This window comes from Ursus arctos, unplaced genomic scaffold (genome assembly GCF_023065955.2).
Source record: "Ursus arctos isolate Adak ecotype North America unplaced genomic scaffold, UrsArc2.0 scaffold_14, whole genome shotgun sequence".
Taxonomy (NCBI): domain Eukaryota; kingdom Metazoa; phylum Chordata; class Mammalia; order Carnivora; family Ursidae; genus Ursus; species Ursus arctos.
In genome coordinates this window covers 5,592,786-5,611,696 of record NW_026622808.1, presented here as the reverse complement: position 1 = coordinate 5,611,696, position 18,911 = coordinate 5,592,786, and positions in this window count along the sequence as shown.

The following is an 18,911-nucleotide window of genomic DNA, read 5'->3' as shown; positions in this document are numbered from 1 at the left end:
CATAGAGTTGAGGCAGGCTAGAGCGCCCCGGACGGCCTCGCCCCTTGCCTCCTTCCGGCTTTCCCCGGCGAGGATTCTTTCCGGAAACTCCCCCTCGCTTGGGGGCGGGACTTCCGGGAGCGCAGAGCCGGAAAGAGCGGTCCTGGCAGGCGAGCTGATTTCGGGGATTTCGAGGCGCGCGGACGGGGGTCGAGCCCTGTCTCCACTGATTGTGATCTGTCCCGCCGCGCGAGTCAGCCCTTGGAGCTTTGGTTTGTTCTTACTTGTGGTGGCGGTTAGGATGAAGTGTGAGGAGGTGGGTTATAGAGAGAGTTGGCATGGGAACGTTCACTAATTTTATTTCAGGTGTGATTAGCGTGAATGCAGGCTTCAAATGATGGTTTTTTCGATCTTTGGGAAAGAAAGACAAAAACAGGCTTAAGAGAACAGGCTCTGGAGCAAGAGAGCCTTGGTTCGTTTATTAATTGGGTGGTCTTGACCTGTGAGCCTCAGTTTCCTTATCTGTCAAGTGGGGCGGTATTAACAGTAACTATGCTTTAAGGTCTTTATAATTAAAGCACCCGATAACATCTTGAAAGTGCTTTCAGTGGCAGTGGTACGAAAGAGGCACCTAGTAAATGCGTAGCAAAAATAAAAGGGAAGTAAAAGGCTTCAAGCCACGTAAAATATATTGAAACGACCCGACTGTGGCTAAGAGGTGGCTGACGGGGGACGTCGTTGGGTTAATGCCCCAGGACAAGCCCTTTGAAGAGCAGGAAAGGACTTACTGTCCTTTCCAGACCTGATGAGGATTTCTCCCTGAGCGAGATCTCAGTTAAAGAGATACAAGGAGCACCCTGAAACAGGGAGGTTGATTTACCCGGAAGCTCCACCCAAACGTAACATTGGCTCGTGGAAGGTTAGTGCACAACTATGTAAAAATAGGTTCTGTACTTGGAGTAACCTTGCTGGTAAGGATCAGGAAAATATCGCCTAAGCTGCTGTCACCTGTGGAGGGCTTCAACAGAGAAAGCACGATGGCACTACCATCCCCACAAGTATTCAAAAAACAACAGGGGCACCTGGGTGGCTCAGTTGGTTAAGCGTCTGACTTCAGCTCAAATCATGATCCCGGAGTCCCTGGGATCAAGCCCCACATCAGGCTCCTTGCTGAGCAGGGAGCCTGCTTCTCCCCCTGCATCTGCTGTGTGCCGCCACCCCCCTCACCCTGTGCTCGTTCTCCCAAATAAAATCTTTAAAAATAACAGTACTAGATCCGCAAAATGAAAAAGGCAACCTACAGAATAAGATTTGCAAATCATGTGTCCAATAAAGGGTTAATATACAAAATCCATCAGGAAGTACAACTCAATAGCAAAAAAAAAAAAAATCAATTTAAAGATGGGCAAAGGGATACACGTTTTTCTTGAGTAAAACATACAAATGGCCAAGAAGTGCGTGAAAAGGTGCCAAACATCACTAATCAGGAAAATACAGATGGAGACCACAAGATACCACCTCACACCTGTTAGGATGGTTTCATCAAAAAGACAAAACAAGTGTTGGCGAGGATATGGAGAAAAGGGAGTCTTGTGCGTGGTTAGTGGGAATCTAACCTGGTGCAGCCTCTTGGGAAAATGATACGGCGGTTCCTTTAAAAAAATAAAATAAAAATAGAACCGTAGGATCCAGCAATCCCCACTTCTGGGCCTGTATCCAAAGGTCATGCATTCATGGTCTTGAAGAGATCTAGGCACCCCATGTTCACTGCAGCATTGTTCACAGTAACCAGGACATGGAAACAACCTGAGTGTCCATTGTTGGGTGAATGGATAAACAAAACGTGAGATATGTATGTATATCTCTGTGTAAGTATATACTTATAATTGTATCATATACAGGTTTGTATATATTTATGCAATAATATGAGCATATTTATCATTTATAATTATTGCATATATCCAGTGTAATATTATTCACTCAGCAAACAAGGATTTGCAACATCGTGGATGGAACTCGAGGGCATTATGCTAAGTGCAGTAAGTCAGAAAAAGACGTACTGTATAATCTCAGTTATAGATGGAATTTAAAACGAATTGAACTAGAAACAGTAGGTTGGTGGTTACCCAGGGGTGGGGGATGAAGGTGGTCAAAGGGTACAAAGTCCATTATAAGTTCTGGGGCTAATGTGCAGCATAGCGACTGTAATAAACAATACTATATATTTGAAAGTTCCTAAGAGTAGATCTTAAAAGTTCTGACCACCACACACACAGGTAGCAGTGAGGTGATGGATGGTAGTTACCTGGTGGTAATCGTTTGCAATACAGACTTAAATCGTCTTGTGCAGCTTAAATTTACACAATATTATATGTCAGTTACATCTCAATAAAGCCGGTGGGGTGGGGGACAAAATAAACTTTTTTGAAAAGTTAGAAAGTGCAATAAAATACTGATTTTCCCTTATATATATATTTTTTAAGATTTATTTTAGAGCGAGAGAGCACGTGAGAGGGGGGAGGGGCAGGGGAGCTGGAGACTCTCCAGCAGACTCCCCGCTGAGCACGGAGCCCAACATGGGGCTCGAGCTTATGACCCTGAGATCATGACCTAAGCAGAAATCAAGAGTGGATGACGCTTAACCGACCACACTACCCAGGTGCTCCTTGATGAACACTTTGAGCCTTTTTAAAAAATATTAAATTACACACACACACAAATAAATTGTGGTTCTATTTTACTGGTTCCCTAGGCTCCTGTCAGGTAATCCCAAACTGCTTATACCTTAAAAAATATGGGAAGACTCACTGGTGGTCATCTATTGGTATAAAATTCCAAGAGATGGGTGAAGAAGGTAGGGCAAGTTAGCGGTTATCAGATTGTTTCCAGGGCATGGTATGCCTTTCTGCAGCGATGCTCCGGGTCCTATTTTTATGCCTAAAAGAACACAAAAGCCTGGACTTGCCCAATCTGAGTTCATCGTGGAATGTAAATCCCACGAGTACAGGGCATTGTCAGTCTGGTTCTCTGCTGTATCATCAGTTCCTAGGACAGGGCCTGGATTATAGAAGGCAAATAACACTAGGAAATTAGGAAGAACGCAGTAGCGTCAATGAATCTGTGCCCTTGAGGTTAAACAGGGCCCCACATTCGACCCAGACAGCAACAGATGTGTTCTCAGGATGGTCTGACCGGTACTTCCAGAAGGAGGAGTCAGAGACAGAAGAGGTTCTCCAGACTTGCAGGAGTAGAGGAAGCCTGACATCAGGCAGCAGGGAAAGTGGACTCAGAGGCAGTGGGCTTTCTAGATTCAGCGATACCAGCATTTTATACAAGCTAACTACTTCCTCTCGCGCTGAGTCTCTTAAAGCTCTCCGTCGCTGTGTATACAAACGACCCCCAAAGTCAAGAGGCTTGAAAACCATTTCCAGTGATCTTAACGCTCACAGTTTTGCTCACTAAGGATGGTTCATCATCTGTGTCCCTTGCGGTGGCTGCTAGGGTAGCTTGGTGGGTGGAGTATCCCGCATGGCCTCACTGCCGTCTGGAGCCTTGGTGCTGGGTGTGTTTCGGGGTACACCTCCACGTGGACTCACCCTCCACCCAGATCATTCTCATTGGGTAATCAGGCTGAGCCTCCCAAGAGGATAAATGTGAAATGCCGATACCCCCAAAGGACTAGGCTCAGAGGTCAAAGCAAGTCACAATCACACCCACCCAGATTCAAGGGGAGGGGCAATAGATTCCACCCCTTTGTCGAAGAAGATCAAAGACCCTGCAGAGAGACACCTGGAGGGAAAGATCCCTCAATCAACACGTGGCGCTTATACTAGGTTCTAGATCCTGTGGTAAGACGTTGGCGTACAGATGGGAGTAGCACCGACATAGTCCTGCCACCCAAAAGCTCAGAAAGCTGCTGTCTTGGGGGGCGTGGCCCCAGGGCAGAGGGAAACGTTCTAAGGGAATGTAGACGATGTTGTCTTCGTTGGGTCTAACTTAGGTGTCCCTGGTTTAGAACCCCCTAGAAACCCGAGAACACCACGAGATAACTCAGATGTCCCTGGTTTAGACCCTAGAAACCCAACAACGCCACGAGATAACTCAGGTGTTCCTGGTTTAGACACCCCTAGAAACCCAATGACTCCACGAGATAACTCAGGTGTTTCTGGTTTAGACCCCCTAGAAACCCGACACCACGAGATAACTCAGGTGTCCCAGGTTTAGACCCCCTAGAAACCTGACAAGATCTTTTTTTAAGCAAAAGTTACTTTGAAACTAATCAAATAGTCTTCCGAAGACAAATTATATCACCCTCAAGTTCCTCAGGTCCTCAAAACTACCTATTCTTTGGTACTAAGAACTTTGAAATAGTTCAAGCTGGACTTCCTTAGCTTAGCCCCCCAGCTATATTCTCGGGGCTGTCACATTGCTCCCCCGCCCCCTTGCAGGCAGGAGGAGCCCTCTGCAGGTTTTGCTTACTGACTTAACCCTCTGTATAAATTACTTAATTTACTACTACTCACCAGTCGGCTAGCGTGTAATCCTTACCCCCCTTCACAGAAGGGAAAACAGGCTCAGACGGTCAGTAACCTGCTAATTGTCAACACACCTGCCTGACCCCAAAGCCTGATCAGCGGCTAATCAGCACCCGGGGATCGGATTCAGATGTTTTGGCCTAGGCTCCCCGTTCAGGGAGGGACTCCCATTTAAACTGTGATAGTATTTTTTTTTAAAGATTTTATTTATTTATTTGACGGAGATAGAGACAGCCAGCGAGAGAGGGAACACGAGCAGGGGGAGTGGGAGAGGAAGAAGCAGGCTCATAGCTGAGGAGCCTGATGCGGGGCTCGATCCCGTAACGCCGGGATCACGCCCTGAGCCGAAGGCAGAGGCTTAATGACTGCGCCACCCAGGCGCCCCTAAACTGTGATAGTATTTCTACCTGAGGTTACACAGTCAATACATGAGCCGGATTGGTTGGAAGTGCCTTTCATACAACTTTCAACTTGGGTGCCCTTCCTGGATCGTAGTGACTATACCCCAGGTCAACAAGAAAAGGCCTGGGGGCAAATCCAGCGCACCACCTGTGCTTGTAAATAAAGCTTTATCGGAAGGCATCCGTGCCCTTTATGTACGTGTCGGGGCGGCTGCTTGGACCTCTGACCACGTAGCCTTTTACAGAAGCTGTTTGTTGATCCCTCATCTATCCTGTAGACTGATTTTTAAAATAAATCTCATCGTTTTCTTGGGCATAGCAACATTCTGTTGCATCATTGTGTGTTAAAGGTACCTTTGTGTTTTCAAAAATACCACCATTTTCGCCAGAAGGGAGGAAGGGGGGGGGCATGGGGGAAATAAAGGGGATTGAGAGCAGACTTAGCGTGAGGAGCACTGAGAAACGTATAGAATTGTTGAATCACTATATTGTACACCTGGAATTAATATAACCCAGTGTGTTAGTTACACTTCGATTTCAAACGAAAGACTACTACAGTTTTTAAGACTCTGGTATATATTTTAATATACCGGGAGTCTCAAAAAAAAAAAGAAAAATAGGCTCTACCTGTCCCAGGCTCTGAGCGGCTACAGCTCGGCTGCAGTTAATGCTTCCTATGCTTTGTTCCTTTTGGACCTTCATTGTCAAGCCCAGTGCTGGGGACTTGGGGTGGGGGTGGAGGGGGTGAAGGTGTCGGCTGATGGCATAGAAGGCCTGCCTGGTGTCCCTTTGCTCCAGCTACCATAACATAATACCACAGACGGGGGCGCTTAGACAACAGAAATTAATTTTCTCACCGTTCTGGAGGCTGGACGTCCAAGGTCAAGGTCGTCAGGGTCGGTTTCTTCCGGGGCATCCTCTTTCTGTGCCTTCACATAGCTTCTCCTCTGTGCATCTAGGGTGGCTGTCGTGTGTCCAAATTTCTTCTTATAAGGACACCGGCTATGTTGGATTAGGGCCTACCATAATGGCCTCATTTTAATATAATCACGTCTTTAAAGACCCCGTCTCCAAAAACAGTCCCGTTTTGAAATCCTGGGGATTAGAGTTGCAACCTCTGAATTTTGAGAGGCACAGTTCAGCCCCTAACAGCTCACTCTACCCTCTCCTCCTCGAGCCCCCCTGTACCTGGGACGCCCCCAACTCCCCCTTTATCTGCTGCCCTGCACATTACAAGGGAGAACTTTGGGGGCCCTCTCTCTGTACGATCCCAACTGCAAAGTCTGAACCAGAATCTGAAATGAGGGGATTCAGACACTCGCCTGGAGGCGGAGTAAGACGCCGTAAGGCACCTCTCTCCCACTTTATAGGAATATTCTTCTCAGGTGGAGGGAGGCTAGCCCTTCCCCTGACCTAGCAGGTGCATTCAGCTGGCTCTAGGCTGGAGCGGTTAAGTCTCCTGATTATCAGCACACCTCCGAGATCCAACCATATTCTCAATGAAACATTGTCTGGGTGGCTCCTATAATCTGCTGGCCCTGACGCTCTGCCTGCAGGTGTCAGGGTCAGATTGGGGGGGACCTGGTCAGAGGGCAGGGTCAGGTCACAGCCAAACCCTCCCGGGGCATGCAATGCCCTCCATGGCCACTAGAGGGCGACCGGGCCGCAACCTTCACCTGTGTTTAGTGGCTTTAAGTGCTAAGCACTGTTTCCAGTGAGAAGGCACCATCCCTCAGCTAGAGTCAGATTGAAACCAGTCGAACCAAAGAAAGAAAAGAATGTACTAAAGCAAAGAGGGCAGATTCAAGCTGCCAAATGCCAAGAGATCAGGCTCCACAAGCACAGAGGAGGGGTCACGAGTGGTCACATCACCCCCACTCTGCACACTCTACGGGCTGATCCTAGCGCCCCTTCCCCTCGCCACAGACACTGCCTCAGAATCCTTCTTAACACTGTTTCTGGATGCCACCACTCAGAGATTCCAGGTGGCGTGTGAACTAAATCTATTTGCCTTTCCTGCTATCATCCAATCTCCTCATTCTACAGATGAAGAAACTGAGCTTCAGAGAGATTTAGTCTCCCAACACTTCGCCAGGAAACACCCGTACTCTTCAGCCCAGCAGAGTAGTACAGCCCCGAGAAAAACCGTTTGTGTGGATTCCATTGTGTGTTTGTGGAATCACTGTGTATTAGGCTTCTCCAAAAAAACCAATAGAGAATGCGTGTGTGTTGCGGGGTGAGGGGGAGGGCAGGGGTTGTGTAGCAAGAGAACCATTTATTTGAAGGAATTGGCTTATGGGATCATATAAGCTGCCAAGTTCAAAATCCACAGGGTGAGCCAGCAGGCCAGAGACCCAGAGGAGTTGTAGATAAATCCGAAGGCCACCTGCTGGCAGAATTCCCTCGTCTTATCTGGGATTCTCAGTCTTTCTTTTCTCTCACCACTCAGGCCTTCAACTGATTAGACAAGGCCTACCCACATTCTGGAAGGTCGTCTGCTTTACTCAACGGCTACTGATTTAAATGTTTCTCTCACCTAAAAAAATAACCTCAGCAGAAATATCTAGTATAACGTGTGATTAAATATCCGGGCACTGTGGCCTAGCCAAGTGGACGCATTCCCATTCGCCATCCCATATTGGTTTAGATTGGCTTGTTTTAGGACACTGGGTTAAAAGTAGTCTTGTCTGATGTTAGGAGGCAAGGTAGAAATGGGGAGAAGTGACCTGTGCTGACTGTCCTTGCTGAAGGAGCGTCCCACAGGGAACTTGGCTTTGGTGAAGATCACGCCATCTGAGATGTGAGGACCCTGAAAAAAGCAGTAAGGGCTACAATTTTTCGAGCACTTGCTATGTACCCAGCACCCTGTTGAGCACTTGCTTTTTTGGGGGGATTCGCTCCTCTGGCATCACCCAGGCCCCTGTGCGGGCTCTGTTGCCTCCCCCAGAACTCTGACCCAGGAAGCCAGCCACCAAACTTCTCTCTCGGGGACCCACCAGTAATTCTCGTCCCCTCCCCACAGATCAGAGGACATTTCTCAAGAGGGGTGGTGGGGCAGGAATTCCTCCTCTCCTTCAGGGTCTTGAAACCAGAGCCCAGAAGGCTCCTTTGTTCTCTCCTCCCCATTCTGCCTAATCTCCCCCCCCCCCACAAGTGGGTCCCTGTTGCTTGGATGGGGGAAGTGCAAAGGGGGAGTCTCTGGGAGGAAAAGTCAGTTAAAAGTCCAAAGATGTGATTCCCCCTGGTTTGTGGGAGTCAATGGGGTCACCCTCTCTTGGCCGAAGATTTTTCTTTCTTCTTCCTTCCATCCACTCCCCCACCCCCCAACATCATAATGCTAGAAAGGGGAGGAGGGTATGTCCAGAGGATTGCAAATACCTATTATTAATTTAAGACAATGCTACAAGCTCCTGTTTTACAAGAGAGAGGGAGAGAGAAAAAACCTCAAGATCTTGGATGCGGGTTTATTTTCCCATCCCCGTTCCCTTTTCCGCCCCGCCCCCACTATACCTAGAAGAAGCTGGTAGCAACCACTCTCTCCACAGCTCAGCTGGAGAGCAGCCAGTGGCCTGGGTTCAATCTACTGATAAGTCATCAATGTCTTTCTCACCCAAAACATCTGGTTTAGGATCCTGAGTTATGAGCTAATATTAAATATAAAAGTTTATAGCATCACATATATAATACCGTTGATTAGAAACATCAAGAAAAGTAATTGACTGGAGGGGACTCCGTGTGACCAGCTGGTTGACCATCTGGACGGGACCCAACAGGGCCTGAATTGAATTCCCAATCCATCCTTTCTTCCTGGTCGGGGATATCAAAAGATTCTGACACTCTGTCTTGGATACTTGTGTTTTATACACAAAAACGGGGATGCGGGTTCCAGTTTGCTGGAAAAGACTAAAATAAAATAATGACAGTTTTTCTCCTCTCTTGCATCTCTTTCATTAGACGTTGACTGGTTTTTGTTTCCTCCTTAGCCACGTCGTGTTCCCAGACGTGACCACTTGGTGGCAGCATACACTCATCTTTTCCCTCCAGGGCCTGAGGTTTGTGCAGAAGATCGCAGCTGCCCGGCTCCATCTGCTTTGCAGCTGAGCAGTGCAGGAGGCGAGTAGGCGGGGGAGCTCCTACCAGTCTGGGGCCCTGTTCTCAGGGGGCTTCACTTGACATACATTACTCAGTTGTCCGCGGAATTCCTTTGCCAACTGCATTCCTGCGACCAAGAACCTGAAGGGAACCAAACCTTCGGTTGATAACTCTATGTTCTGCTTGTTGAATAGTCACTTCCCGCCAGGTGGATCTGTCCATCTTCTCTGCCCTATTCGGGGCTCCAGGATTTAAGAAAGGCAGTGACTTCTTTACTGGACTCTGCTTTCAAACAGTATCCTTCCAGGGTATCAGGGACACCTGGTTTCCATCTCGTGTGCCAACCCAGGCTGGTTTAGAGTCGCTGCTGTGAGTATTGTGTTAAGAAGGACTCCGAGGCCTTCCGGTCCACGCTCAGAAGGCAGGGATGCGATGCTCCGATCGGCATCTGTATCATTTTCTATCCCGCATTCCACCCATCCCACCCCAATTTTTCCTACATTTTTCATCCCGCAAGTTGTTGCTCCAAGAAAGGCAGTGAGCCTTCCTCATTATACACACCAGTTCTCCGCCCTGTTGGGCCCAAGCTTCAAATGCAAGCAAATCACCGTTAGCAGCGCCTTTCCTCCAGCGCAGGGCAGGCAGGGGCAGCAAAAGCAGTGTACGTCTGTGTCGCTGAACCAGTATTTAATGAGCGCTTCTGAGATTCCAAAATAAAAAGGCAGAGATGAGAGCAGTATGAGCAAATCTGTCAACTGTTGATAGAAGCTGGTCTTCCGAAAAAGATGCGCCAAGAACAGAGATTCTCAAAATGTGGATCCTGGTCCAACAGCATCAGCATCACCCAAGGACTTGTGACAAGTGCGAATTCTCGGGCCCCACCCCAGACCCACTGAATCAGACACACCAGGGCCCCAATACTGATGCCCACTCAGGTTTGAGAACCAATGGCTCCCTCCTTTCTTTCTTTCCTTCCCTGTTTATTGAATTCCTTTGAAGAGCCAGGTACAAGATGATCTTGGTCCCAGCGTTTACGGAATTCACATACAAATGCAAGAGAAAGGAACAGTCTGGACTTTTGATGATTGCACGGTAAGACCTATGATAGGGCCCTTGGGGGGTGCTGAGCAGTGAGGGCACCTATCAGGGGCCCCTCACCCAGCTTGGGGTATGGGAGCAGAAATTCGGGTGTAGTGGGTGAAACCCGAGTAAAGGGGCAAATCTTAGAAAAAGACATGAGTGCAATTGTCAGCGTTCCTTTTCCTGCTCTGAATTAACAATTCTCTGAAAACTACCTCTGTACATCACCTGACACCCTATTAGGTGGGATTGGGCGATTGGGATGACCATACAGAGGCCAGGCAGGTCCAGTGGAGGAGGGACGGCCAGGAGAAGACAGCGCAAACCAGAAGCCCAGGGGAGTTCCCAGGGGCGGTTGCCCGGAGAGCTGCAGGCCTGCAGAATGCCAGATCTCGGGATCGTTTTTGCAAGGGAGCCTGGAAATCTAGATTTTTCTGTGAAATATCCTGGAAATATGTATAAACACTCCGGGAGGCCAAGAAAGAGATGCGTGGAAGCCAAATTTGGGCCCCTAGGAATGTCCGGCCTCGTGGAGCATTTGTTTCTCTGACCGCCATCTAGTGGCGGCAATGGGTTGGTGCACCCTTTGTACTTCCACGGAGCAGAGGCGGGAGGACAGAGCTTCTTTCTTCCTCCCTCGTTAAATCTGCGTTTTGATTTCCAAAACTGTTGTTAGGGCAAGGTTTTGTCCTATAGCTCTCCTCCTCCTCCCCCTTCTGGAAAGCCGTTCAGCTGAGGGTGGGGAGCAGCTCTGCAAGGTTTCCTAGAGGCTCAGGGCCTGTAACTTGGGGTGGGGGGAGGGGAGACAAGTCTGCAGCACGGAGTTCTCAAACGTCAGCGGCCCTGAATCCCCTATGGAATGTACGCAGCCGGGCCCCTCCCCAGAGCCTCCATCACAGAAACTCTTGGAGTCTTGCTTTCACGTCAAACGCCTACAAAAGCAACCAACAGCACTGTCTCATGATGTCGACGTTTGCAAACTCCATCCTTTGCTGTGTTGAAATAGTTTAAAGATGCTGGGCAACAACTCTTCCTTGTGGATGCCTGACTTAATGACTTTCTGCTGAGCAGCCAAAAGACAACGAGCTGGCCTTTGAAGGCGGGGGACCAGGGAGTTTGTCAGCATCATAACACTGGCAGATGGTATCCGGGGCAACGAAGTGTTGCTTACCCCCTGCTGTCTCCACCTTTCTGCCATGGCTCTCCAAGTTGCTCAGAAGAGCTGCATGGCTTGGTGCTAAGGGACATTCTCTTCATCCTCGTTTGTGCTCCTTTTACACGGACGGCACCTATAGTTTGGCTAAGAAATAGCTAAGACCCCCTAAGAATTTCTGAAACCTCAAATTCGATGTCCACCTGCCATTTCTGGTCCCCAGGAGAGAGTCTACAGCTTTCTGCCCAGGTGCTCGCTTGACCCAGCAAAGCACCATCCTGCAAAGTGAGGGCACCCTCCTCACCCACGTCGGATGCGTGGCTGAGGGCATTCCATGTGCTGTCAGGGGTCAGGGTGTTCTGTGAAGTCTCAGCAGCCCCGTGGGAGTCCTGGCATGATACAGATCCAGTCCCCCGACCCCATCCCTTCTTCTCGTGGAAGCTTCCGGCACAGCACTCTGGGGTGGCTGGGGTTTCCTGTGAACTTAAGATAGTGATTGGCTTTCAGAGGCTGGCCCTGGGTCATCTTCTGTCTTCTATCTTCTGGGGCTCCCTCTTTTCCCCTCTTCTGTTTTGACCTTTTCCTGTCCACCTGCGAAATTAAAAGACAGATCTTTGCCATTCTCTGCCTTTTTCAGGAGGTTGTGGGAAAAAGTGGGAAAGTAAACAAAAAGGACTTTGAGTTCTTGACAAAGCAGCTCCTGCAAAGCAGATGTGGGGTGGAATTTTCCAGAGGACAGACAAGTGTCCCAAGGCTTGGGGCCGGCACCGCTTTCCTCTTCAAGAGGTTAGGACTTTCCAACTACGGTAGTGGCCAAATTCACATCAGGGTGGGGGCCCTCTGCAGCCGGGAGCTGGGTTGGTGGGGAAAAGGGTGAGACACACGGATGGGGTAAGGTAGGAAGGCAGGTCCCTCCCTGACTCGGGAAAATGGGATCTCAGGAGAGGAAATTGGTTTCGTCTTTGTCACTTCTCTGCCCTGAGCCGGGTGACTCGGCAGTGGGGAACAAAGGAAAAGGCTGGTTTGAGCCCCGTTCGCCTTGGAAACGGGTGAGTGAGAGGTCTCGGCACTTTGGGGAGAGAGCATGTGCATCCCGAAGGTTCTGGGTTTGCAGAAAAGCGAGCAGCACACACTGCAGGGACATCACTTATGCCTCTTCCTGCCCTTCCCTGCCCTTCCCAGCTGTTCCAGCCTCAGACGGGAGAGCCAGGGGCGCATGTGGGAAAGAGCCCTGGGTGGGAAGCAACACGTTCACTCGGCTCTTGCCCAGCTCAGGCAGAACGAGCTGTGACCTGAGGCACATCTCTTCATCTCTCTGGGCCTCCGTCTCCACGCCTGTGGAGTGTGGACGTTCTACCCGATTCCCTGGTAAAGATCCAGATCGGGCGCTCTTGCCCTTCTGCTCAGTGGGAAGAAGGAGCGCGTTTGACAAATGGAAGGCACTTTTCTTTTTGCAAACATTGGCTTCCCTCCTCATATCGTCTTCTCTGACCCTCCCGCCTCTCTCTTATAAGGATCCTGGTGATTACCTGGATCCACCTGGATTCCCCATCTCGCGGTCTTTACCATAATCCCATCTGCAAAGACACATTTCTCATGGAAGGTCACATATTCACAGGTTCTGGGGAGCAGGACGTGGACATTTTGGGGGGCAATTATGCAGCCCACCGGCCTCACACCGCACAGGAGGGACCTCAAAGCCCGCACCTGAGCTTCCCAGGTCAGCCCCCCATCGTGGAGCCCATGTCCACCTGCTCAGTCCTATCTGCCTTTACCCTTTCATAAGCACTTCTATAGCCTTAACTCCCTTTAACCCTCCTGGCAATCATGTGAGGTAAATGCCATTTTCATTCCTGTTTTATAGCCCAAAAGATGGAGACATGAGAAGTACAGGGAGCCGTCCCAGTCACACAGCTAACATGGCGTCCCTCCTGCCAACCACTGTGCACACGCATCCTGCCCTTCTAGATCCTGCCTCCATGTGTGCTCAGCCCGGCCCTTGGGACCAGTGTCCTCACTGCTTGTGAAGGGGACCAGAACATGGCACCCTGACACATGCCACGTTGCTGAAGGCAAAGGAGAATCAGCAGATGCAGGAAGGGCTCGCTGACCTCCCCCTTCCTACCTTCAAGCAGCTCATAAATTTCCCATGGGGAAGTATGATTCTCACACCAATTCCGACGTGTGGTTCTTCCAAGCAATCCTCAGAGACTGAACGGGTACCGCGTGATTCACACCCATTCTGACACCTTCTACCCGGAGATTGGTCAAGCTTGGGAGACCGCCCTTTCCCCTGACGTCAGATGCCAAAGGCAAGTCCAAGCTGTCACCTGTGTTTCTGACCCACCAAGGTTGGCCGGGAGGCTCCAGCAATGCTCTGCTTGGGTTTGATTAATTTGCTAGAGCGGCTCACAGAACTCAGGAAGCCAGTTTACTTACTAGATTACTGCTTTATTACAAAGAGCATTAGAAGATATAATGAAGAGCCAGAAGAAATGTGTAGGGTGAGGTCCCCAAAGCAGAAGCTTCTGTCCCTATGGAGTGTGAGGCCCAGCACATGGATGGGTTCTGATCTACCAGCCTGAACGCTCTCCGAACCCCCTCTGTCTGGATTTGTATGGAGAATCCATTGCAGAAACACGGTTGATTAAACCATTGGCCATTAGGGATTGATTCAACCCGTAGCCCTCTCCCCTCCTTGGAGGTCAGGGGTGGTCTTGAAAACTCCAACTCTCTAACCATGGTTGGTTTCCCTGGCAAAGTATCCTCCATCTTTAGGGGATTTCCAAAAATCACCTTGTGACCTAGACTCAGGTGTGGTTGCAAGGGGCTGGTTATGATTAACAAGACACCTGTATCACCTTTATGGTTCTGACCTCATTTTGGGAACTGAGGACAAGACACCACATATTATAGCAAAAGATGCTTTCATTTCTCTTACTGCCTAGGAGACCCCATTTATGAGCCAAGAGCAGGAACAAAGACCAAACTATGTATTTATTATAAATTGCAATATCACAGAGGCTCCCTTCCCTGTGCCTGTACTGGGAAAAAAGAGAACCCTATCCCCAGAATTGGGGAGAAGAGAAGAAGAGGAGAAGATCTGTACAAACGAACCTACTAAAATTATCCCTATTTTCCTTTAGTTTCCTCCATATTTGTCCTAGTCACTTTCTCATGATTCACCTCCCCTTTCCCTTTGTCTTGTCCCAGTTTACTTACTAGATTACCTGTTTATTACAAAAGATATTCAAGGATACGAATGATGTTCATTCATGTCTCCACGATGCATTGCTCTTGGCTGAAACGGCAGAGAAGCTCTCAGGCCTATCCACTTCTTTGGGTCTCCATTTCTTATGCAGGAACATGTCTGTGTACATGAAAAATATCACCATCAAATACAAGATGTTTCTTCCTCTTAGTAATTTTTCATTCCGCTGACCCCCGCCGGGCTCCTTGGCTATCAATTCCCACTTCTCCTCGTTGTGTTCCAAGTTGAGCCCAGCCTCTCAAACGACTGCCGTGGTCCCTACATTTATCTAGATGGTTCCCCTTAAATAAAGTCTTCCTTCTCATTTTTAACAAGGGTCACGAATAATGTTCATGGAGCACTGGCGGAGGCAGGTGTGTCTAAATGCCTGAACTTCGAAACTCTTCACAACAATCCATAGTAAGAAATACCCTCATATCAAGTTCCGGTAGGACACACATGTACTTATGTATGAACAATGGAGAACAAAACTGCCACAAAATAAGACTAATCCCTACAATGTGCAACTGTGATACAATGAAAAGTAGATCTGGTCTTTGCCCCTGGTTCCTGGCACAGCAACTCCTCGATCCTTGAAATTTCCTGAGAGGAGTGTCTTTTGTTATTCACAAGGAGCCCCTTTCAACCTTGCCTTATGCTAATGAGGTGACTCTCAGTAGGGCCCCTAGACAGCTTCTGGATGGGGGCTTGTCACCAAGGTTACAACTTGCAGCCCCACCCTCTGACCTCCCAGGAGGGGAGAAGGGCTGGAGATTGAGGTAATCACCACAGGAAAAAGACTTAATCATGCTTACATAATGGCATTTTTTTAACTTTTTTTTTTAAGATTTTATTTATTTATTTGTTAGAGAGACCATGCAAGCACAAGCAGGGGGTGCAAGCAGGGGGAGCTGCAGGCAGAGGGAGAAGCGGGCTCCTTGGACCCCAATGTGGGACTTGATTCCAGGACTCTGGAATCATGACCCGAGCCGAAGGCAGAGGCTTAACCGACTGAGGCACCCCGGGGCCCCTTACATAATGAAATCTTGTAAAAGATTCGGAATGATGATGTTCGGGGAGCGGCCGCGTTGGGGAACACAACTGGGAGAGTGGTCCACATCAACACCATGGGGACGGAGGCTCCTGTACTTGGGACCCTCCTCGACCTCACCCTATAAGTACCTCTCAGCTGGCTATTCATTTATATCCTTGATATAGTCTATCAAGGCTGTTCTTGGTTCTGTGAGTCATTCTATCAAATTATCAAAGGAGGGGTGTCATGGGAACCCCTGAATTTGTAGTCAGCCAGGCAGAAGTGTGGGTGCCTGGGGACCCCCTTTACAGCTGGCAACTGGAGTTGGACTGAGCCCCTCACCTATGGGGTCTGCAGTAATTCAAGGTAGTGTCAGAATTGAATTGAGTTGTTGGACACCAGTGGGTGTCAGAGAGTTGGAGAATTGGTGGCTTCGGGGGCGTAAAAATGACAAAAAGCAATATACGCGAATGGTTTCCATTCTGTTCTATCAATTTTCATTCTATTCAGGTCGTTTTTTAAAAAAGTGCTGTTCGTAACCAGCTCAATTGATTTCATAACTCTCTACTTGAGCACAAACCATGGCTAAAAAAAACACCGTAATGTACTGGAGGCTTCTTAACAGCAGGAACGTTGAGATTTACATGACTTCCCCAACGCCCAAGACAATATCCAGGACAGAAATGTCACTGTTACAAGTTCATGGAATAGATGATTGAATGAATGAACAAATGCTTTTTGGTACGGTCCTTAGCGGTCCAGGTTTCGGTTTTATAAATCTCCCCACGGACGTTCGGACTCAATCAGTGTGAATTTGTTCCTCAAATTCAGGCGAGTTTCGCCTGCCAGAATTTTAATTTATTAGTTCACTGGGGGAACCATCCTGAGTAAGGGTAACCGGTGTCACTTGGTAGGGAGAGCTGGCTTGCCAAGTACAAAATTCGTCAAAAGGCATTGGTGGCTCCTGGGTGTTATTTCCCTCAAGGTGGGGCAACTAGATAAATAGCCCCTTTCAATTTTGAGATGCTCATTTGCCAGGAGCATGGCTAGGGAGAGCAGCAGCCCCCCCAGTTCTGAGCAGTTCACAATACCAGCTACATTAGAGTCCTTAAAGTCTACTCTTGCAACAGGTGTGAAGACCTCCAAGGTCTCCATTCTAGGTGGAGATTTAGGGAACCCCAATCTCATTTGTAAGGCAATGCTAAAAGGCAGCTTACCCCTGCAGATGGCTAATTGCTCCAATCCCATGCTGCTTCTCATTACCTGCAGTTTGAGAAGGTGATATCTTCTGACCTTGTCCTAAAATTCTGGGGCGGAACCCTGTCTGAAGCCCGTTGACCCTTTCGCACTGAATAGACAGCAAAAAATGGTAGCTAAGGGATTAAGCTGATAGTATCAAGCAATGTTTTTTTTTTGTCGTTTTTTCTTTTTTAAGATTTTATTTCTTTATTTGACAGCGAGAGACAGAGAGAAAGGGAACACAAGCAGGGGGGAGTTGGAGAGGGAGAAGCAGGCTCCTCGCTGAGCACGGAGCCCAATGTGGGGCTCGATCCCAGGATGCTGGGATTGTGACCTGAGCCGAAGGCAGACGCTTAAGGACTTAGGCAGCCCTCAAGCAACATTTTGATTGGTGATGGACCCAGTCTGACCTGTTAACATCCAGGTCCCAAGGGCTGTTAGGAGGGTCAGTGGGGTCATCTCTACCCTAGATTGGTGAAGACCTCTTCCCCCACTAGGTCCAAACCTCCAGCCAACTCCACGTAATACTCAATACAGATTTCCTGAAATGTATGACCGATGCGTGAAACACACCTCTATTCATTTCCATGTGGAGCTTATAAAAGTGCAACTCCTCCCTCTTGCAAAGACTCTCCCCCATCTGGTTTAAATTTGTGCGAAGTGTTGCCTGCCGAGAAAAGGGTGAATGATGACCGGGAGGGAGAACTCTGTTTACTCGGCTTTGGGCTTTGCAGGAGTCCAGTGTCTCCCAGAAGTTGAGCCCAATCAGAAACAATCCAGGGAACTAAGCAGAGCTTCCTGTGAGCTCCAGTAGGATTCTGTATTCCCGGGACAAATGTGGCACGGGGTTCTGGAAATTCTGGTTCTGGTAATGGCATCGGCATCGGTGGCGGCAACAACAGTGCTGTTGGAAGAACATCTGCAGAGAGTATGACTCCATGGCCAATGTAATAACAACTAGCACTTTAGTAACATAATGAAACTCACATTTCTGTAATTGTGTAATATACAAGCCCTGGACCATAACATCGCTTGTTTCAATGAGATACAAATTGGATGCAGAAGCTTGGGCCCATTGGCAAGCACTCGTCCAGGGATGATTATTTTTATAGAGACCTCCTTTCTGACCGGACTTCAGTCTCATGAAGATGGGCTTCTTTTTTAGTTGGCCATTTCCAAAAAATTAACTCCTTCAAAAATTAACTTCTTTTGTGGTCCTCCTGAAACAGGTCCAAGAATGTGACATCCTCCCACGAGCAAAGAGGAACACTTAGATGTGCTGGCTGGGACACTTTCAGTAATGATTTCCTTAAGGGCTTGACATTAGAAAGGAATTCACATGGGGCCCAAGTGAGCCATTTTTCAGAAGGGCCACTCTCTGGAGACAGTTCATTCGGAAAGCTGGCCAAGCCTGAATTAAGCAGACTTGTATAAATCTCGCTGTTACGATATTAAGAAAATGAGCCAGGATGTTTGATCACTTTATGTTTTATGTGAATGCTGTAATGATAATACAGCATCTTCTTTGGCTGTGAGGGCCGTTATTATCCTGTAAGAAGGATAATAAAATGGGGTAGCGTATTAAAATGCAATTTAGGATAAGGCGTTGTTGTGTGTGACAGTGTGACAGTGAAAACGTTTGCAGCTTTCTTTGTAAGAGGGTTACTTTGCAGCCCAGACTTGCTAATACTCCACTGAGCCCAACGGGGTGGTCAATACTTGATCATTTGACATCGCATTGAAATTTCCCATACCTTCTCTAGCTCCATCTCCAAAGCTGCCGTCTTAGGTTAAGTACGGCAGTTATGATTTCTTCCCATTTTTCAAATGGCCACCTGGGGAGCTCCCACTGGCAATGGGAACAGGTTGACTCTAACACCAAGTCTTCTGATTTCAAGGATAGCTCACGCCGGGTGGTGTCATTTCCTATAATGCCCTTCTACCGTCACTATACGCAGGAAGGACAACCAAGTAGCATCCAGAACCCCTACGTTGAACGTGATCATGGGCAGTTGCCATGCAAATAAAATCTACTTGCCTCCAACCATCGCTGAGGTGAGATTCATACACTTAACTCAACCACCTCCCACCCCCAAGTCCCAGTGGATGACCCAGGATAATAGGGCACTTCTGCTCTGGTTTTAGTACG